General features: G+C 39.7%; 1 pseudogene; it reads right to left on the bottom strand.

Annotated features, from left to right (window-relative positions):
* Window positions 1-7,012: 7,012 nt before the first annotated feature.
* On the bottom strand, window positions 7,013-23,032 carry LOC100944140 (annotated as a pseudogene).
* Window positions 23,033-23,675: the final 643 nt, after the last annotated feature.

Genomic DNA, 23,675 nt, shown 5'->3' with positions numbered 1-23,675 from the left:
TTTTTTGCCTTTTTCTGTACGTGTGTATGCGGACATGTATGAAGATGATGGATGCTCAATGGCATTGGAGATTGAGAGAAACATGTTTAGATCTATGTTAAATATTAAAATCTGATTCTTCTAGTTAAAGTTGGTGAATGAAACATATTCATTAGCCTCCTATCGCTTTCAAAAAGTTTATTCTAACTGTGGAAAAAAATATTGTTTAAGGCTTATAATCCCCCAAGGGAAACAGACCTGGAGAGGAGACAACAGCAACAGGATTTTGGGAGCTGGAAAGCAGAGGATGCGTGACTTGCTGACCCAGCAAAGCACGGAGAGCTGAATGTTAAACTGGCCTGGGAAGTGGAGAAGCAAGCTGGTATATCCCACGGATCCCCACATCTCAAGAATTGGCAGCACGAGGTGCCCCTGGAAGTGGGAGGCGGAGGCAGGACTAAACCAGTGTGGTGGCAGGTGCCTATGTCCTAACCCAAATCCACAGAACTGCAGGGAGTTCCAGCTCCTCTTGGCAATGACTCAAAGTTTATTGTCTTTAATGTAGAAACAGAGGATCTGGCCTGGGAGCACCAAGTGCATTTGAGAGAGGGGTGCCACATTGAAAGTAAGAGGCAAAGTGAAAGTTTGCTTCCTGCTTGTGAAGACCAGCAGCTTCCTTCCCTCATTTGGCTGCCTCGATGCGTGGCTAGAATTATGCACTCCTGGAATGGCGCCTAACTAGCCTAGAAAAGATGCAAAAAAGACCGATCATGGGGCTTCCCTAGCACGATGGTAAAGTCAGAATCCCCGTCACAGTGGAGCCCCATGCACTGAGCATACACTTAGCCTGGGAGCCTGTCACTTTTGAGAATGAGTGGACATTAAGAATCACTAAGACATTTAAGGAAAGCTTCTGACATGAAACCCAGAGATCAGGAAGAAAAAGCACAACTTAAAAAAAAATAGGAACTACGCAGGAAGATAGAAACTTAAAAACAAAAACAAACGCAAAAAGCCAAATAGAACTAAACCATCATTAATATCCTTGGAGAGACACAGAAGTAAAAGACAAAAAGCTATAAAAACAAAATAGTTAAAAGACAAAAATAAAATCTTTTGGAAATTAAAAATAGGAAAATAAAGTTTAAACTCAGAAGATTTGGAAGATACAATTGAGAAATTTCAACATATAGATTAGAGAGAAAAGAAAAGAAATATCAAGGGCCAGTTCAGGAGTTCCAGATATTCCAGAATGTGAGAATGCAGAAACAGAGGGAAGAACATTTTAAAATAACTCAAGAAAAATTTCTGAAGCCGAAGAATGGTTTCTAGAGTAAAAGAATACATCAATTGCTCAACACAGTGAGAGAGACATTTCATGGCCGTCTGGACAAAAAGAAGACTTAAGAGCTGAGAGAGCAGGTGGGGGCTGTGCTTTAATACATTTTCATATTTTGTATAATTATGAGAAGATTAAATAGATGTATTTACTTCATTACATAAAAATTGAAAATTTAATCCATAAAGGAACCATTATTGAATTCAAGCATGAAACTAGGAGAAAATATTTGTAATATATAATGTAAGTAAGGGCTTAATCTACATCATATAGAAAACATGTACAAGTCAATGAGAAAAAGACATTCCAATACGAAAGTCAATGAGAAAAAGGCTGAGAGTGGCAAATTGGAGGAAAAGAAATACAGATGCTCTCTACACATGTGAAAAGATGTTTAATCTTACTGGTTATCATAGAAATCTAAATCTAAAATATCCTGACACCATTTTTTGCCTATCAGGTTGAAAACACATTTTAATTATTATTAGTATCTATTGTTTCAATGTTGGCTGGGAAAGGACAGGAAGGAATGCACACTCTCACACACTACGCAGGAGTACAAATGGCTTTAAAAAGGATTCTTAGTATATATTAAAATAAATATGTAAACCTTTTGACTAATTAAATCTACTTCTGACCATCTGTCCTGTGGAATACTCCCAGATGGGCACAGAGATATGTTTATAATTATGTTCACTATACCATTGTTCTTAATGGTGAAATGAAGTCATCTGAGCGTCCACCAATAAGGGAATGATTAAATTACCATGGTTAAGTTCATACAATGGAAGCGTATGTCCTCATGAACAAGGATTGGGCTAATCTCTCTGTATTAAATCTCTATGCAAATGATTAAAGGAAATTTCAGGCAGTACTAATAGATATGGAGGATCCACCTTGTCTTGGTGATGAGCATAGTTGCTATGGAAATTTAAGTGAACCCAAACTCCTTTGTGGAATGGATTAGACTAAAGAGGCTTTCTTAAAGCAGTGAGTAGGTGGGAAGTAAGTGTTGGGGAGGAAAGATGGAGACTTTACCTCTTTCATGTTTATATGGATGGAGCTAGAACATATTCTTCTTAGCAAAGTGTCTCAAGAATGGAAGAAAAAGTATCCAATGTATTCATCCATACTATGAAACTAATTTATAGCTTTTGTATGAAAGCTATAACCCAATTATAGCCCAAGAATATGGGGAAAAGGAGGGGAGGGGAAGAGGGAGGATGGGTAATTGGTGGGACCACACCTGTGGTGCATTTTACAAGGGGACTTGTGAAATTTACTAAATGTAGAATATAAATGTCTTAACACAATAACTAAGAAAATGCTGTGAAGGCTATGTTTACCAGTTTGATGAAAATATTTCAAACTGTATATAAAACCAGCACATTGTACCCCATGACTGCATTAATGTACACAGCGATGATTTAATAAAAAAGAAAAATGGGAACAGCAAGCATTTCAGGCAGGTAAAATAAAGCTATAGTTAATGTACAAAAGGGCAGACAAAGGAAAAATAAGTCACTTGTAGAAGATGGACTAGAGACGTGCTCAGTAAGGGTGAGTGAGCTTGGTAGAGTCGTGTCTTCAAGGATAGAAAATAGCTGCTTGCAGAATGCTGCGGACTTGCCATTCTCTCCCTAAAGGGAAGGAAGAGACTTAAGTAGAAGATTCTTTGCTGAGTAGATGATTTCCTTAATAGAAGGAGAAGTTCTTGATTGTGATTATCTTCAAAACATGGAAGGAATTATGTGGAGGAATTCTGTAATTTCCAGCCCTCCCCCCCATAGTTTAAAATGGGATAGCCTCTCCCTTACACAGTTTAGATCAGGTTTTGAAACCTTTAAATGCCGTGTGCTAAAGTCCTAACTTCTTAGCTGCTGGCAGTAAGAGGCCAGCGAATCACATCCCATCCTCTCTCCGCACTTCCCCGGTGCAAGTGTCTGTAGGTGAAGGGAAAGGGATGTTTTGATGGTAAAATGAGCAAAGTTTTTAATCCCTTGTCTGTGCTCTGGCATGCAGTGAGGAGGGGACAGTGGCCCTGAGCTCCCGTGCTGAGTATTTTGCTTGCTCCTCTGGATTCATCTCCATCCCTCCCTTTTTAGCCCTGCTTCTTCTCTGGGAGGCTGACCTGGGTAAACTCTCAGCTGTATCAAGCACATCCTCGCCCTTAGGCTTCTGGTTGGGTTCAGCCAATGGGGCACGTGTAAGAGATGGGCAGAAGATCAGAAGGTGGCTCAGCTCCTGCTCTGTCACCTCAGCCTGGCTGTGTCCCTCCAGGAAGTATCCCTGCCCCTCTCAAAGGGGAGCTTTCTGTGCATAAGAGCTTTCTCCTTTGGGCCATTTTACTGTTTAGTATTATTTTTGTGTGTGATCCTTTCTAAGTCTCTTTTCATGTTATTTATACCATTTACTACATGTGGGACCTGGAATAAGTTTCTAAACCTGTTTGAGCCTCTATATCTTTGTTTGTTAAAGAGAAAGAAAAAAGTCCTTGTGATGATTAAATGAGATAGTCTGTGAAGGGGCTGGTCCGGAACATGAGGTGCATTGTATGACCCACGAGCTTTAGTGCTCCTTGACCTCATGGCTCTCTCTGTTATTAGCCAGAGTCCAACGCTCCCTCCCTCCTAACAGTTTCAGAAGTGAATTCTGGGGTTTCTTAGTTTCTGTTACCAGTTCCTTCTAGTATTTACTAATAAATTTTGAATGTTTTGACAAGCTTCAACCAGAAAGCATCTTCTCATTTCACACTTCTGAACAATGCAGACGATGTTGATACCCCAGCTGAAAACCTGAACGGCATTGTCAGATTTGTGGGTAAGTTCTTAAAGTCTGTTTTTTTTAATTGCTGGTTGGGCAGTGTCAACCCAACCCAGTATAGGTGGGCAAGATAAAACAGTGCATTAGTATGTAATGTTATCTCACTGCCATGTCTGGAGAAAGTATGCTAGTAGCTCACTCACACATTTGATACCTCAGAAAGGAACCCTGTATTTCTACGGAGGGCAGATTGCCTGTGACCTTCCCAAATGCATTCTTTCCTTTCTCCTAAACTGGACAGTGTGTCACCTGGCCAAAGACTACGTTCTTTTCTTCCTTGTGACTAAGATATAGCCATATGACTAGACTCGGACAAGGAAATGTGATTTGCAAGTGAGGGTGCTGTGATTTCCAAAGTGTCCTTCAAGGAGGGAGCACATTGCAATGTTGTTTGCAATGCAGACATGATGCTGAAGCTGAAAGAAGCACCTCAAACCATGAGTTGGCTGGCTAAGGATGGAGACAGGCCAGAGTGGAAGCCTGGGCCCTAGGTGTGGACTCACCATGTCAACTCAACTGCCTAACTCGGGGTTCTGTGACGTGTTTAAAACACTGTTGTTATTATCTTTTATTTTCTTTCTTTGTTTTTAATAGTGCAGCCCAACCTAGTTCTAACTGCACATCCGATCTCTGAATTTTGGACATAGGAGACGGGAGCCTAAGGATGTTTTCATTTTTCTTGGATCCAAGTGAAGCACTTCGAGAGGTGGAATTCATATTCCTTTCTGAACTCAAGACTTGATTCTGGCCAGTGACCCACGCTCCCTTCACAACACTGTCTCATGTTTCCCTCCCCACCTTCTCTATTTCTTCTCTTCTTTTTTCAAAAGCTCAGGTTCAAGGCCAAGTATTCAAAATCTGGTCCTTATTGGGATTTGAATTACAAGCGTTATTTGCAGGAATCTTTAATGTGTTTCCAAAGCCACTGCCTAATTGTGGAAACGAAGTGTCAAAAAATAATAGAACCCTGCTGTAAGCAAGCACCCAGTAAATTATTCAGAGTTTTTAAAAGATGCTTTCTGATCAGATGTTTATAGCTTCAAAACCAGAAGAACAGAGAAAGAACACAAAGGAATCCTTCAAGACGTCCTCTTTATGATGGGGAAATGTTACTACAAGCCCTGCTGTTGCTACCCTCGCTCTCTGCTCTCCCTGGGGCTTGATGAAGATGGCAATTTAATTATTACCAGAAGCCCACCCAGAGAGTTACACACAGTTCAGTAATAACTGTGCGAGGAGGGGAGCTGTTCCAACACAGAATGGGGAACCATTAGTTTTTTTCAGGCCAGAGAAGGAGTAATAGTGTAACAAAAATTCCTCAGCTATCACATTACTACTTTCTCTAAGTCATCATAAAATAGTCTGACTCTAAGGAAACCAGGGAGATGTAGGTAACGCTGTCACACAAGGGATTCACAGATGAATGTCGCTCAGGCTGACCGTCAGTGCGCAATCACACGATGTGAATACCAAGTGAAACACAAAATAAAACACAACATTCCCCAACCTCCCCAAGCCTTCCCTAAACAATAGTGTTGTAGATATTTGAGGAGTAAAACTACTGAGGCTTTTTTCTTTTTGCCATCTCAAAGGAAGTGTCTGTATCCTACAGCTTGAAAAACAATTATTTACAAATTATAAAAGCATCATCTGTGTTTATGAATCCATAAAATCCCTGCATCTTGACAATTAGGAAGCAGAGGATGTTATAAATAAGCACTCCCCCGTGAGCTGGCAGGAAAATGGTTGTTTCCAAGTTGGTTATTTTCGGTGTGCAGGGGGTGGGGAGGAAAAATCATTTTGAGAAAATTGGGACTCCTAAAGCCTCCAAGCAGTGTTTGATTTGTTAGCAGAGAATCAGCTCTGCTGCCTTATCAATCTATAAAAATCACTCTTTTGGGGCAGCGCCTGTGGCTCAAAGGAGTAGGGTGCTGGCCCCATATACCGGAGGTAGTGGGTTCAAACCTGGCCCAGGCCCAAAACTGCAAAAAATAAAAATCACTCTTTTGTTGTCACAATCTGATGGCACGTGTCCCTCTGTCCATACTAGGCTATTATCCATTTTTCATCCATCCTCTCTTGAAAATCCCTCTCCGTGGCCCAGCCAGAGTGCTGTAGAGAGCAGCAGTGGAGAGATAGATGCTGGAATTAGACCCTCTGGGTTTAAAACTGGCTCATTTGCTAGCAAGGGATCTTAGATAAGGCGCATTCCTGCATCAGTTTTCCTGCCTATGAAGTGGAGGCAACACAATGCATGGTTGTTATGAGGATTAAATGAGCTGTTATTTGAAAAATGCTTAAAACTTATTTTAATTCCCATTTTACACACAGGACACTGAAGATCAGAGACTTAAGAGCAGGAAGCCTGTATTCTTTCTGCTTTCAAAATATATGCTGTTTCTGATGTAAGCACCACTAGAGGCTTGGCCTGACATACAGTAGGTGCCATCTAAGTGTTTGTAAAATGTTTAAGAATGAAACTCTTAGGAACTTCAGAGCTATAACTTGCCTCCTCAGCATGGATCATTGAATGGAGCGGTACCAGCTCTCCAACTGAGGCAAAACCGGTGTGTGTGTCCCCGTGGGGACCGGCTGGGGCGTGGTGGCGTTAGGAATTGGGCATGAAAAGACCTTCGGCGCTCGTTTTGTGTGCTCTGACCAGTAGTTTGGTCACGGCATCGCTGGCAGGGAGGCCTCAGTGAGGGTCCCCTGGACATTGGTGTCATGGTTGGACTAGGAGGGCATAGCGGGGGCGGCGGGGAGATCCCCGGTGAGCTGCTACATGGTGAATCCACACAGGCCGACGTGGTGCTTTTCAGTGACAAGTGGTCACGACAGAAGCATTGAGGACTCAATGAATGAGAACAAGCTTCACAAGCCCAGGCTTGCCAAGGAGAACCGGTGAACCCGAACTGTTGCCAGGCGGCGGCTCCTGCGCGGGGTGGCACCAGGCGGCCTGACCCAGGCCATCTGGGGAGGCGGCGGGCAGAAGCTGCCAGGCTGCCCTGATCTGCGCCGGATGACGCCCCCGCGGATGCTCAGGTGGAAGGACCAAGCCTCCAGCAGTGCTTGCATAGGAAACAGCATAGATGTGGGTCACTATGAAAGTTTTGAGACAGACTGTGTTCCGGTCCATTATTTCATTTCTGCGAAACGCAGCCCACAGCATCCTTTCCAATCCTCCCGTACAGGCTTTCTTAGTGTTACTGGGAGGGCTTCTATTGTTTCTGTCCATACGGATTTTATATTTCTTGATTTTCATGTATCTCAAAACTTTTTTTTAAATTAAATCATATCTGTGTACATTAATGCCATCATGGGGCACAGAGTGCTATTGCTATATACAATTTAGCAAAGTATCTCAATACTTTTTTTTTTACTTCCAGTTTCACCATCTTTTATTGGCTACAGAGCCATACATTCTCTGATGCCCATATGAGTCCTTTCACACACATACACTCAGGTACATTCAGCAAGGGCATCTATAGATGACTATCTCAAAACTTTTGTGATGACCCACACGTGTTTTCAAGGCAGAAAGAATACAGGCTCTCTGTTCTTGAGTCTCTGACATTCAGTTTCCCCATGTTTAAAACGAGAATTAAAATAATTTCCATTTCATGAGTTTGTTATAAGAATAAAAGAGCGTCAAATTCTCTTGTAGCTAGAACTATGTTTTACTGATCTCCGTTATGATTATGGAGGTGATAAGACCACATTTTGTGATTCGTTGACCATGTAGTACTGACCAGCTTTGTGGGTAGAGATGCGTATGAAGAGCTGTGTCAATATTTTCTCATGTGGTAGACCCCAGACCCCTTGAAGAGAGAAGACCGTGGTCTATTAATTGTGGTAATTTCCTTTCAGCTTATGTCCCAATACAGTGGCTTTCTATTAATAGATGTGGAATGAAAAGAGTATCTTGCTCTTCAAAGAAATTGTATGGGAAAAATATCATTTTATGAGGGAACCTTATCAGTAGCAGTTAGCAGTTTTTAAAATTTATTTTGGGGAACATTGCATCTTTGATGTCATGGAGACATTTTATTTAAAATATCCCTGAATTTTTTGGGAATATTTCATTTTTTAAAAAGCACCATAGTGGGTAGTGCCTGTGTCTCAAAGGAGTAGGGCTCCAGCCCCAAATGCTGGAGTTCGTGGGTTCAAACCCAGTCCTGGCCAAAAAACTGCAAAAAAATAAAAAATAAATAAAAAATAATTAAAAAAAAAAAGCACTGTAGCTACGCTACTTATTGTAGAACTTCTCTAATCAGTTGTCTAATTAGTCTGGATAAACCTGAGATGAATTCATGTTCCTATAAAATTAATGGTAAATTATTTGGAGTAATTGCTCACTGGCTATTTATTTATTTTTATAATTTCTTTAACAAAGTAAAATCAGGGGCTGGAATAAGATCCAGAAGCTTTTGTGACATTGAGTAGAAACATCTGGTATGTCTAGAGTTTCTTCTTTTAAAACCATGAGAGCAGAGTGGAGCTGTCAGCTGAGTAAGATAAAGATAAATCAGTGGAAAGTTTTCCGAAGTTATGACTATTTGGCAAAAAGATTTATGAAATCTAAAAGCTAGTAAAAAAGAACAGAATGAAACAATCAAACAAACATCCTCTTTGCTGCATGAAATAAAGCTTGTTTGGAGTTCTTTACGGGCTCAATTTTATTTTTAAATTAATTTTAGTTAATTTTAATTGACAAATAAAAATGATATCTATTTATGGTGTACAGCATGTGTTTTGAGTACATCTACATTGTGGAATGGCTACATCAAGATAATTAACATTTGCATTACATCACATATTTACCAGTGATTTGTGGCGAGAACACTTAAAATCTACTTTGTTAGCAACTTTAAAGTATATAACACGTGGTAATGAACTGTAGTTACCATGCTGAATTGTGCCTCCTGTCTAACTGACATTTTACATCTTTTGACCAGTATCTCCCAATTCCCCCAACTCCTCCAGCCCCTAGTTAACCACCATTCTGCTCTCTGCTTGTATGGGTCCCACGCTTTAAATCACAGGTGTAAATAAGTGAGATGTGAATGAACTTTGAAGTGCAAATGATGACATGAGTCTCAACCTCGTTTTTCTACTAAGAGGAGTTTTAGAAGCAGAAATGTTCTGAGCCACCGGCAGGAAAGTAGTAAACAAGCCATCACGGTTGAGAAGAATGTGAAAAGGAAAGGCCAAAGATAGCTTTGATGGCCTTGGTCATCTGTCTCATGCGAGGTCTTGTCCAATTTCTCTCCACATCCCAGCAGGGCTGGAGACTTTTATGTCTCAGCCACCAGCACTGCGTTCTTTGTTCCCCTTTAGCTTCCACAGAGCAAATCACCGCTTCAGAGGCTGTCTGAACGTATGAACTGGGCTGGGGGACAGGTTGGCACAGTTATAAACTGCTTCTAATTGCTGTGGTCTTACCGACCACCTCTTCTCCCACTCCAGTCTTTTCTAGAATTCCTTTTACCAATTACAAGTACCTGCTTAAGGTTCTGACTCCTGGCCCTTAAGTGTTGATGAGTTTAAATCATGATTGCCAACTGAAGGGAAGAATATTGATTTTTTTAAGTTGTGTTGACTTTTGCATCATTTATGTTCATTTATGTTGTTTCCTTTGCAAGGAACAAATTAAAACATTTCACAACGATGCATTTTGTGTTTAGAAAACAAATGTTTTTCAAGTGTAATAACCTGTGATTAGCTCTGGTAATTATCCTAAAGTTTGGTCTCATTATGCCCAGCATTTTGCCATGAATGTTCCCTGAAGGAATTTGGAAAGATGCAAAACAAACTCTATTTTTAAATCACTCTAGCTTTGGGGGCTTACACTTCTTCAATTAGGATTAGAGCAAATGTCTCCAATCAAGAATGAAAGAGAATTAAATATTGTCTTTGCTGTTGAAAAAATTATGAGGCTGTGTTTGGCTTTGACAGTCTCATCGTGAGTGCCTGTCATGTTATGAATAGAGCGAAAAGTAAGTGTAATAGTCAAACCTCATTAATGTGTATAAATCTGGGAAGAAAAACTAAGGTAAATAAGAAGAAAAGACTGTCATAGTATATTGTAAATAAATAAGATGATTTCACTTTGAATATATAAGGTACATGGAATTAATCATTATCATTAATATATCATTATCTTTAATGATATTGATGATGATGATAAAGTTATAATGGCAAACACATAGTGTTTTGAATGTCCCACTCATTGTTCTGAGAGCTTTATTAAGTCATTTGATTCTCACGACTCCATGAAGTAGGTCCTATAATGACCACATACTGCAGATTCAGAAAATGGTACACAGAGCGGGGAAGTAACTTGCCCAAGAGGCTAAGTAATTTTCATAGTAAAGAATGGTATTTAGTTACTTTACTCTTAATTAATGCTCATTTTAAATGAGCATTGCAAATGCCTCACTTTGGCTATTGGTGAAATGAAATAACTAGGAATTTTTCCACATCAAATCTAGCTTGGATATACACATTTCTGTGAAGGAAATGTTCTTAGACTGTGAAGTATTTAAAAAAAGGGCATTTTCCCGTAAATAAATGAGAAAAATACTATTTTTTCAAAGTCCAAATAAGAAAATTTGTAATGCTAAAATTTATTAAGATTGACACATTAGAATTTACCTCTTTGCTTCCTATGGATTTCAAGTATAAAGAATGTCTCGTGCAAGTGTCCAACCTTCCACTTCTCTGTGCCACATTGGAAGACAAGTTGTCTTGGGCCACACATTAAATTACATAAACACTAACAAAATCTGATGAGCAAAAAAAAAAAAAAAAAAGGATCTGTGTATAATTTCTGTGATGTCTGCCACCCCAGATAAGCAAAAAAGTCCTCACATAATCCATATGTGGTCTGTGGACACCTCTGGAAGAGTATGAACTGTATAAATTATTTTGGGGATACAGGAAGAAGCATCAGTTGTAAAAAATTAATGTACAAATTTTAAATAATACTTATTTTAAATGTTTGTACTAAGTTTGTGTTCTCAGGCCCTTTCCTTGGTAACAGGAGCCTGATTCTTAGTCTTCAATGTCACAGAATTATATAGGAGACAACTGCCAGTATGTTGGACTCTTTTATAAAAGACACACAGAAGTACCCGATGTCACCACACATTCAGCATCTGTGATTAGCTGAAATGTAATAAAGTAAATTTAGGTATAGAGTTGTAAGTGCCTTGAAAACATAATTTAAGATAATTCCAAGCCTGTTTAAATATAGTTCAAGCTCACCCCTGGTAACTTAATATGTTATGAATATGCCATCAATAATTTATAATTATTAGAATACACTCAGAAAATTTTGGTTGGAATGGAATTTGAATGAGATTATATATGGCTGTATAACTGGGAATCATAATTGGAGCAACAGTTGCAACCCTCTGTACTGCTGATAGCTTTTTAAAACCTATTATGTTGTACTTATGAACTGAACTCTATGTAAGAGTTAGTGTGACCTTGGGTACTTACAATTAATGGCCTTGGGCATTAACTGTAGTCCATATCATCAAATGGTTGTGAAGATCTAAGTATTTACTATATAGCAGAAATTATCTTACATTAATTAACTAATTTGATCACCACCTGATAATTTAGCTTATGGGGCAGGAACTAATACTATCCCCCTGATAACTGAGACAATTGAAGCCTAGAGAGGTTTGCTAATTTTGTCAGTGATGCATCTGAGTGAATACAGCCAGGTTCTGAGCTCCAGAGCTCATGACTTCATGGTTAGGATCATGAAGATCAGGTGGAACACACATAAATGCCCTTGAAAAGCATGAAGTATGTTCTCTGTAAGTATTAGTCATGAAGTGTGAAAGATAATTAGTGGTAATAGTTTGTTGATTAACAGTGAGCATTTTGAATTATGTTAGAAAAAATTTGTTGAGATATTCACATTTTAATGATAATACAGGCAGCTCTTATCATCACACATCGGTAAGTAAAATATGTACTTTCTGTCTTGGGTTTTCTAGGAAACAGACTCTGAGAGAGCAAGTTATGTGTAGGAGATTTATTTATTTATTTATTTTTATTTATTTTTTATTTTAGGTTAATGTGAGAGTTGAAATAAGCAGGACACAATATTTGAATTTGTTAGGTACAGTCCCTCTTGTAGTTGTGTCCCACACCCCAAAGGTGTGCTGTATACCTCTACATTGTCCCTATTAAATGGGAGCACACCAATCCCCCCTCCTCCCCTTGTTCCCCTCTCCCCACACCTTGCATTGAATTGAGTTTTACTTCTATGTGGCATATATTAGATCATCTACTGGCTTCATATTAGTATTGAGTATGTTGGATATTTGCTTTTCCATTCTTGTGACACTTTACTAAGAAGAATGTGTTTCAACTCCATCCAGGTTAATACAAAAGCTGTAAAGTCTCCATGATTTGTATGGCTGAATAGTATTCCATGGTATACATATACCACAGCTTGTTAATACGTTCCTGAGTTGATGGGCATTTAGGTTGTTTCCACATCCTAGTGATAGTAAATTGAGCTGTGATAAATAATCTAGTTCAAATGGCATTATGATAAAATGATTTTTTTTTCTTCTTGGTAGATGCCTAGTAGTAGAATTATGGGCTCAAATGGGAGTTCTAATTTGAGTTCTTTGAGGATTCTCCATACTTCTTTCCAAAGATGTTGTATGAGTTTGCAGTCCCACCAACAGTGTAAAGGTGTTCCCCCCTCTCCACATCCATGTCAGGATAGTGTGGAAGATTTACTGAGGAGCACTCACTATCTAGATATTCACTTGTAAAGAAGTGAGGGCAGAGAGAGACACTAATAATACACAGAGTGGTTGCCCTTGAGGTCTTACTAGTTTTATTGGGAACTGAGATGTCATTTAGACTTGTCTGCCATTCAGCCCAGGGAGCCAGGACTTTGTGTTACCAATTGGCTGGTCACTGGTCACAGGGTGCTCTCTGAGAGGGAGAATAAGCATGGGTGAGACAGATCCCTGTGGGTGGAGGGAAGTCCCAGGAAGGAAGCAACTGTGAGCTTGGCAGCTCCTGTTCCCGGCAGCTGGGAAATGAATGAGGCAGCCCTAAAGATGGGGTCTGGGTGGGGCATCACAGTGTCCAACACCCCACCCATTGAAAAACGTGAAAAAAACATAGATAATTGACTAAACGTAAAAATGCAAACAGCAAAGGAAATAGTGAAAACTCAGTGTTCTTTTTTTCTCCCATCAAACTGGCATAGGTAAAAAAATACTCAACTAATATTCAGCAATAGTGAAAGTGCCCCAAGGTAGGCATACTTTTTAAATTATATAATACACTTAGAAATAATTTTGAGCTTATAAAAATTTAAAGTACAGTACAAAGAGCCCTTATACCCTTCATACAGATTCTCTACACATTAATATTTCATCACATGTGTGCTATGTACATATCTATATCAACTTACGTTATCTATGTTGGTATCTTAGGTTGCTCTTTGTAAACTGATTTCTCATTTATTAAACAAAGATGTTAAGAGCAGAGACTTGAAATTTGGATCTGAGATTCAGTCCCAGTCACTTAATTTTTATGGAATTTTGAGCAAGATAGATTTTTCTTAGGATGTTTCTTTTCTTATAAAATGGGGATAGTGATCACCCCTGTGCTCTTCTGGTTTCTTTTGTTATTTCTGCTGCCGTTACTGTCATCATTATTGTTGGCTCCTTGAGGCCAGGTCTATCCCTAGAATGTCGCTGTGAACCCTTAGAGCCTAGGGCAGCATCTTGCCTGTGATGGGTCCTTGGGAAATGTTTATGCATTGATTTTCTCTTTTGTTCAACACACCATGAGGTCAAGCCCATGGGGTCTGGGTGGGAAGCTGATTTGGAGAGTGGGAGGTGTCCCTTAGACTTCAGTGGGAAAGGCTGTAGAGCAGGGTTTTTTGGCCTTTTTAATGTCACAGCACACTCGAGCTATAGTTAAACTTTTGCGGTGCACTTAAATTATGTTATATACTGGAAACTTTCTTTCTTCTTTTTTTTATTGTTGGGGATTCATTGAGGGTACTTTCTTAATGACTTCACTCTAGCCAAAATAGATGATTCATGATTCATTGGTTGATCGAATAAGAGTGTTATCCTAGAATTTGTCTTCTCTCCTTTACTCTTTGAACTTCCTTGTGAATGGTAGGCCTGTGAATATTATCTGCCCCGCGGATATTATTCAGGAACAACAATAACAAAAACTGGCAAACTGAGAGGAGGAGAAAATTTTGTCATGCTCAGTCTTCAGAGTCCCTTCAGGTGTGTCCACCTTGAGCCCACGGGCCCCATGCAGATTGTTTGAGGCCTGTTTTGCCTATCTGTGGTGTCAGGTATTGCCGAAAGTATTCACAGCCTACACCTTTTTTTTTTCCTAATCAACCTTCATTAGTGTTTGTTGATTCAATGTCATTAGTGTCTGTCGATTTAATGTGTAGCCAAGACAGCTCCTCTTCTTCCAATGTGCAGCAGAAAAGAATAAAGTTGGACTCCCCTGAATGTGACACCTTTGCCTGTCTCCTGCAGCTGGCTGCTTTTCTCTACATTCTGTGGCCTCAGCGACACCAAAAGTGTGACCTCCCACATCATGGTCAAGAGGCCATGAAGGTGTGGGGTGATGCTGGTGATGCTGGGTGAAGTGATGTATCAGGAAGGGATCACTTATGTCCCGGGAATATGGTGTAGGAGGTGAAGCAGGAGCCTAGCTATGCTTTGTCTCACTTTTTGTTGGTTGGTTACATAGACATCTGATGAATCAGCTAGACTTTTTGTTAACGGTAACTGACTTTAAGCAGACTGAGGCATAGGGAGAGTTACTGGTGTGGTTTGTGAATTGCAAGGAAGAGCTATACAAGCCAGGGCAACTCCTGGGACCAAGGGTTTCAGGCTGCCAGGATTCCCTCTTTCATCTCCACTTCTTTCTAAAGCTTGACCCCAGGCTCCCAGCCTCTTCCCATGGGGTGAGGCAGAAGAATGTGACCATTGACAACCTGGGTCACATCTTTACAGTTGCACCAAGGAATACAGAAATTTTTCTCTCTGAAGAACCATCTGGCAAGTCGTTGGAGAAGGCCCCTGGCCTGGCTGGGATTATGCACCTGTTCCTGATATGAAGCCCTGTGGCCAAGGGGGTGATGGGAAGCTGTGGTTAGCTCAGTCTACCTGTGTTCAAGGGAACAGGGTCTATTTCCAGGTGAAGGTGAGATGTCTGGTGGCCACCCCAGTTGGGGAATGTTACCTACTTCTGCAAAGAAAACTGGGGTTTGCTGTTGTCTCCCTTGTATCACTTCTGTTCTCATGTGGTACTTTGGCCCAAAAGTTTAAGCCAAATTTAGAAGCCTTCTCCCTGACTCCAACTCTTCTTTCCTCAGAGAGGCATCCCCTCGGTAACTTTGTCTCAGCCTTTAAAACTGGACACCCATCCCTGGACAAGTTCAATCTAAATGAGTCTTGGCCTTTCTAACCCTCCTCATGGCAAATGACTGTCTACATTCAACTTTTCTGACCTTATTTTAACCCCCATTTCATTCCAGAGCTTCCCGTCTTCTGATTCCTTTTACTTTTTCTCAAACTTTTTGCCCCAAATGGGACTTTCGGACTCAACAACAAAACGTGGCTTCTTCTGAGGTCTGGGCCCTGAGAGCTCTGTAGGCCCTGGGGTGGGAGTTGTTCCTATTGGTTGCACTCTCCAGGCTCTACTCTGTCCCAAGGGACACCAATGACATTGACACTGGTAGTGAGAGTGAGGACCAGGGAGATCTGAACTCCAGCGTCACAGGTATAAGGTTTCTGTCACTAAGGAATACTCCCTGCTCTGCTGGGGTAGGATTCAGGATGATCCAATAGGTTCCACGTTGTTCCCTGAAGAACCTCTCCATTAAGGCAATGCAACTTGTGTTACCTATAACTCCCCTATGCAGGTTGTCCAGGCACTATCATGCTGAAGTTGAAAGGCCAAAGTTGAATCTCTGCATTTATATCCCAAACTCTTAATTGAAAGAGGTCTTGCCATTGATTTTTCTTAAATGTGCCCAGCCTTGCTAGTTCTGGGGTGAAGGGAACATGAAACACAAAGTTGTAAGGTACCATCATTAGTATCTTATGATTTAGGATATATCTAGGGGATTCTTGGATGGGTCCCCAATTATATATATATATATATATATATTTCTTAAATTCCTTCCAACTATCAGATATTTGAAAAATAATTCTGTGTGTGAATAATCTGTGTTAGGTATTACTAGAGATTTGAAAAAAGGAAAAGAGGCCTCCGCTTGAGATGCTCAGAGGATCTAGATGCGAGTTAGGGAGATTAGTCACCAAACAAAACCATCCTGGCACTGTAGTGGCCAGTGCCGTATAGGGAGGAAGCACAGACATCTTGGTGCGTGGCAGACCCCGGGAGGCAGGCACTGTAGAACGGAGTAACAGGGTGTATTAGTGTCCTGCGGCTGCTCTAACAGACTGCTGCAAGCTTAGTGGCTCCACACAACACAAGTTCATTCCCTTACAATTTGGGGGGTTAGAAGGCTAAAATCAGGGTGTTGGCAGAGCCTTCCGGCAGCTCTAGGGAAGAACCAATTTCCTTACCTTTTCCAGTTTCTGGAGGTTTCCTGCATTCTTTTTGTTGTTGTTCATGACCCCCTTCCAGCCCACAGTTGCATCACTTTGACCTCTGCGCCTGTCAGCCATCCACTCCTCTCTTTTTAACTCTCCCACCTCCGTCATTTACCCACAGGGACTATTATGATTGTATTTAGACTAAGTAGTCCAGGATTATGTCCCAGGTAAAACTTTTCAGTTTCTTAATGTCTGTAAATTTATTTTTGCTGTGTAAGGTGACATATTCACAGGTTCTAAGGGTTAGGACATGGACATTTTTGGTGGTGGCGGGGACATTATTTTGCCTATTACAGAGGGCTAGATTGTCTGGAAGTTCTCGTCTAACTTGAAAATTCCCCGGATCAGTTGGAGCCTTGTCAGCATGATTTGTTTCCTTTAATTCCCAGCCCTGACTGTGTACTCTCATTGTGTTTCATTATGCTCAATGAAGAGACAACTTTGTGGAGTTCCAATTCCTTCTGTATATCTTGACCTTTGAGCCGCTACAGAAGGAGTCATGTGGGGGAATTAGAATATTTAATACCAAGGATTTCAAAACCCAAGCTGTTTTTGGTGATAAACAACAGTGACTAAAGGACGGCTTTTGTCTTTTGCTCAGTCACAAACCAAACCCCGAGCCTGCAAGCTTACTTTCTTAGATCATGGTAAATCTGTATCAAAATGTGGCCTGGAGAACACGCGCTCCTTACTGTGGCTGAAAAATGTGTGTGAGTATGAGAAAGGGTTAATCACAGGGGTGGAACATGAAGATGGGCTAACTGTATCTGCTGGAAATGGAGCGAGAGCTGAGGAAGGATTATTGGATTCTTCACCACTTGTGCAGATAAGCAGAGGCAGGGAGGTCCAGAAAATACCAAACAACAAATATTTTGAGAGTCATTGACATTCAGCTTTGAAATAAAATCTGTGTTTTTATAATGCTTTAACTTTTACAATGACTTATTGCTTTAGCCACTAAAAAAAATTGGACAGTTTTCCCTGAGCCAAACCAAGAAATGTGGAGTTGATGAGAGGCTGAGGGAAGCTGACTCCGGACGGAATATTTGGCTGGAGGTATTTTTCCCCCATTTGTGTTTTTAAGCTGTCCTCTCATTGGCTTCTTCTTTTTCATCTTTTTTTTTTTTTCTGTTGGCTCCTTCTTATTTGTGTTTAAGCAGAGTTGCTGTGGTCACTGTGAGTTGCTTACTCCACAGAATTCCCTGTCTTATCCTTCCTAAAAGAACCCTGATTTTGTTCAGGTGTCTAGCTGCCTTCTTACAAGACAAGCTCCTTGGGGGTGCTGCTCCTGCCCTCAGCTCTGGTCTACCTGTAAGCCAGTACCCTGGCCAGCAATTGGTACAAGAATGGGCTTGTGACCTGGTCTGGTAAAGAGATGCAAGGACAGTTTGCAGTAGCCACAGAGAAAATTCCTATTTGCTTTTAAGAAGGGTACGTAGAATGTCACTCTCTTTCCCTCTATGGACGGAAATAAAGAAGTGTGTAGCTCCAAACACCACTGGGGGCAATTATATATCCATGAGAAAAAAAACAAACCAAAACAGTGCTCCCCCTGAACATTACATGAACTCTAACAATGTGGGTGGGAGAGAGGAGAGACATAGAAGCTGATGCTTGATCACGTGTTGATCAACAAACTCTAGAAGCCTCCCTCCTTACCTCTGAACTCTCTGCTACATAAGACATTCCCCTAATGTTAATAAGTGAAGCTTTCTTATTTTCAAGTAAATACTATGCCCTTTAACTAGTCATTGTGGCTTTAATGCTAAAGACTTCATATTCGTCTTCACCTTCATGTGAGTAAGTTCACATTTGCTCCAAGTCTCAGCCTTTTCCTGAGTTGAACGCGCCAGCTCCTTTCACAATCTCCAGCTAGTATTTTTAAGAGTTCTAGAGGATCTTGAATCCATTTGAGTGACCTCTCAGGACTTCCTCTTTCTCTCTTAATTGTCCTATTCTCTCTTTTTTCTCTCCTTTTTTATTATTTCAAATTAATATGTGGGTACAAATTTTTAGATTACATTGTTCTCACTTCCAGGGTAAACTTCTAGTTGTAAAAGAGCCCCTCACCCAGGGGGTGTGTTATACACCCTCACAATGTGCACATAGGTGAGACCTACCACGTGCCCTCCCTCCTTCTGCAAATCATTGTCCTTTTCCCCCCACCCCTCCCCCTCTCTCTCTGTCCTCCTCCGTCCCTGTACTAGACTGTATTTGTGTTTTGTTGTTCATATGAGCATGTAATTGTTTGTATATTTGTTTCATGTTAGTATTTTCTATTTTTCATTTTTGTGATTCTTTACTAAAAAGAATGTGTTTCATCTCCATCTGGGTAAATGCAAAAGATGTAATGTCCTATTCTCACAGGGACTCGGTTATTTTTTAAAATTTTTTAAAATTTTAAAATTTTAAAATTTTTTAAAATTCCTCTCTTTTTGTTGTATGCCTTGTTGGTAGTAGGAGTGACCCTAAAGCAAGGATGCTTGTGTTCCAAAGTATTAAAGAGATTAATAAGCCAATTTTATTTATTTGGGTTTTTTGTTTCTTTTTAAATTTCTTTTTTAACTTTAAAGTATTACAAGGGTAAAAATGTTTTGGGTTACATGAATCAATTTGTGTTCCAGTCAGGAGTACTAGTGTGCCCATCCCCCAGACAGTATTCATTGTACATATTAGGTGAGTTTTCATCCAACCCTTCGTCCCCCTTTTCCCTCCCCCTGCTTGATTTCCACTAAATTTTGTTTTCTTCTGAAGCACATGCTCACTGGTTAGTTCCAATTTAATAGCAAGTACACTTGGCGTTTTTTTCCATTCTTTAATGTCGCTTAGGATAACAGTTCCCAGTTCCACCCAAATTGTTGCAAAAAACTTACTTAATTCATTCTTCTTCATGACTGGGTAGTATTCCACACTATACATGTTCCACGTTTTGTTAATCCACTCATGAATTGATAGACACTTGGGTTTATGCCACATCTTTGCAATTGTGAATTGCGCTGCACTTAACAATTGAGTGCACATGTCTTTTTGACAAAATGACTTCTTTTCCTTTGAGTAAATATGCAGTAGTAAGATTCTGGATCAAAGGGTAGTCTACTCTTAGTTCTTTAAGGAATCTCCATACCATGTTCTTTAGATTGTACTATGTTGAAGTCCCACCAACAGTGTATAAGTGTGCCTTTTGCTCTACATCTATACAAGTATCTATTGTTTTTGGACTTTTTAATAAAAGCCATTCTAAATGGGGTAAGAGGATATCTCATGAAGGTTTTAACTTGCATTTTACATTTCCCTGATGATTAATGATGCTGAGCATTTTTTCATATGTTTATTGGCCAATTGTCTATCTTCTTTTGAAAAGAAGACATGTCTTTAGCCCATTTTGTGTGGTTTTTTTTTTTTTTTTTTTGCTGATTTGCTTTTCCCATTTTGTAGGTTGTCTATTTGCTCCAATGATTATTTCCTTAGCTGTGCAGAAGATTTTTAATTTAATCAAATACCATTTATTTTGTTATTGCTGTGGTTGCCATTGGGGTCATCTTCATAAATTCTTTGTCTAGGCCAATGTCTAGAAGAGTTTTCCAGCATTTTCTTTTAAAGTTCTTATGATTTCATGCTGGGCAGTTAAGTCTTTTATCCATCTTGAATTAATTTTTGTGAGCAGTGAGAGATATGGATCCTGTTTCATTCTTCTGCGTGTGACTATCCAATTTTCCCAACACCATTTATTGAGTAGGAAGGAAGTCTTTACTCCAATGTATGTTGTTGTCTGCTTTGTCAAAGATTGGTTGGCTGTATGGGTACAGTTTTATACCTGGGTTCTCTGTTCTGTTCCATTGGTCTATGTCTCTATTTTGTGCCAATACCATGCTGTTTTGATAATTCAGATACATAATTTCCTGTTGACCTACAGACTCTGTAGCTAAGTTTATCTAGACCAGTGTTCAATTGATATAGAATACAAGCTGCATGTGTACTTGTAGCTGCTTTGAAAAGTAAAAAGAAATAGCTAAAACTAATTTTAGTAATAATTTTTATTTAATCCACTATATTCAAAATATTATCATTTTAATATGTAATTGACATAAAAGCTAATTTTGAAATATTTCACATTATTTTCTTTTTAAACCAAAGCTTCAAAATCCATGTGTATTTCTGCACTTGTAGTACATCTGAATTTGCACTTGCCATGTTTCAAGTGCTCAGTTACCAAGGATTTCTACTGGTTGCTGCCATTTGGACAGCACTGGGCCAGCAGAGGGAATTTACTCCAAGGGATCATTTTATTCCTCTGTGAAATCTGCCTTCTTCTATTTCCCCTCTCATCTCAGACCTGTCTTCTTTTCTTGGTCTTTTCAGACTTGTGCTTATATGTTTGAATTCTTATTATGAACATGGTTGAAATGAATATTTTCCTCCAGAAAACTTTTCAATTCTCACTTAAATTAATAAATTTAATTAGTCATAATTAGCGCTAAGTGAGTGGGAGGAGCTGTTTATAAATGCAAACATATATTTGCTTGAGGGGGAAAGGTGTTATCCAACTGAAATTTCTATCACTGAAGCAAACAATTTCTTCTTTCGTATTAATCCCAACTGACACTTTTTTTTTTGTTTTTGGGACAGTCTCAAACTGTTGCCATGGGTAGAGTGCTATGGTGTCATAGCTCACAGCAACCTCCAACTCTTGGGCTTAAGCGATCCTCTTGTCTCAGTTTTTCTATTTTTTTAGAGACTGGTTCTTGCTTTTTGCTCAGGCTGGTCTTGAACTTGTGAGCTCAAGTAATCCATCTGCCTTGGCCTCCCAGAGTGCCTGAATTACAGGTATGAGCCACTGCACCCAGCCACAACTGACACTTTGTAATTCTTCTTTATTTGTCCTTCCATTGACTTGGTGAACATCTTTTTCTAGCTGCCAGTCTCTCCCCTTAGCTCTTCTACTTCTCCAACTACTGTTTCCTTCATGGTGATGTTCCAGTGGCTACATCTTTGATCTTTCTGTCTTTTGCACTCCATATATTTGCCTTCTATACTTTCATCCCTCCATGAATTAGCCATAATTTTTTTTATGTATATGGAACATTTTGTTATCACTTATTAAGCGCCAAATGTATGTCAATATCAAATAAAGGACAAGGAACATGGAAAAGAATTGAGAACCTCTAGAATCATTCATCAAGGAAGTAATTAGCCGTAATTTGTGTATAAATCTTTCCCAAACATGTATGACAGTGCACAGCCATCTTCTGAGCTGTGTCCATATAATAAACTCCTAGTCAATTCCTTTAGATGGTTGTGGAGGGTCTCCGACTCACTGTTTGTAAAGCTGAACTCACTGCTTTCCTTCCTCTAAACTGGATCTTCTAACTTTGTTTTCTATTTCTCCAAGTGGTGCTGTGAGCTATCCAGTTTACCAAATCTGAAAATGGTTGTTATTCTAAATTAAATGCCTCTCTCTCTTACCTCTCACATATAATAGTTAGCAAGTCCTTCTGATTAAACCCAATTAAGACCTTTTTATTGAGTCACATGTGCCCCTCATTCCTGTTGTGGCTATTTTGTCTTTTCTCAATTCCTTAACCTCTTAATTCCTTAACAATGAGCCATCCCTTTTACTGTCTCAAAAGGAACCTTTCTCAAACCAATGTTGTAGTCAACCCTTTTTTTCTTTACTTAAAATTAAACTCAGTAACAAGTTATTCCCGATCCTTGTGACCTGGCTCCTGCAACCCCCTCCTGTCTCCTGCCCTGCCGTGCTCTTGTTCTGTTTCTGTTGAACTTGCAGCTCCTTTTGTCTTCTGGGCCTTTGCACATGCTGGCCCTCCTTCTTGGACAGCCTTATTGATCTTTCTTTCCTGGTTAACTGAATTCTAAGAAGTTTTCAAATTTTTGGCCTCAGAGCTTCTTTATTTCGGAAAAACAAACAAATATTTTTTTGTCTAGAAATATACATATATATATGTATATACATACACACACAAAAAGAAGCCATTCTCTCATTTCCCCATCTTCTTCCTCTTCTTCAATACCTCTGCTATAAAGGACATTATTATGTCTTGTTAAAACTTCTCCTGGATTTTCAAATGATGCCCCATCTATGTATTCTTCTGTATTTGCAGGCTTCATGTTCATTAGACATCTATAGATAGCCCTTGTAATCCAGTCCCCACATAAGCCTCACTGCCACTAGCTTTCCTGTTAATCCACCAAGGACAGGTTTGGAATAGAAGGGTAGATTCATGGTAAGTATGTGGTAAGTACAGGCAAATGCTGCAGGTGATTTGCCGTCCACCAAGCGTCACCATCCCCTGTGACTACAGGAGCTACCTCAGGTCCTAAACTTCTGAGTTTCAAGAGAAAACCCAGAACTCCTTTAAATTACAAAGATTCCTGCACTCTACCCAGGGCTACAGCTTAAGACTCTGACTCAAAAAAAAAAAAAAAATTCCCCAAAGATTTCTTGTGGATGGGAATTATAGCTATCAATTGTTGCAGTATTAGGAATTAAAACTAAGAAATCTTAAAAATAGTTACTCATTAACTGACTTTAAAATAAAACATAAATAATGACAATATTCATGGTTTTATGAAAATGCCTATATCTGATAAGACAAAACAATTTTAGCAAGAAAAGTGGCATTGTTTTACATTTCTTCAAATATCTTTAATATTTGACTCAGTAGAAGATACTGGAATCAGTAGTCCCATCTACTCAGGAGGCTGAGGCGGAGGATTGGTTGAGCCCAGGAGTTCAAGGCTGCGGTGAGCTATGATTATGCTACTGTACTCTAGCCTGACAGAGTGAGACCCAGTCTTTTAATAAAAAAAAAAAAAAGAAGAAGAAGAAGAAAAGAAAAGAGGTTGGTGTGACAATGAGACCTGAA

Source organism: Otolemur garnettii, unplaced genomic scaffold, assembly GCF_000181295.1.
Source record: "Otolemur garnettii isolate 467f Iridium unplaced genomic scaffold, OtoGar3 scaffold00005, whole genome shotgun sequence".
NCBI lineage: Eukaryota > Metazoa > Chordata > Mammalia > Primates > Galagidae > Otolemur > Otolemur garnettii.
Note: the sequence above shows the minus strand (reverse complement) of the source record. Positions and strands in the feature narration are given on the sequence as shown.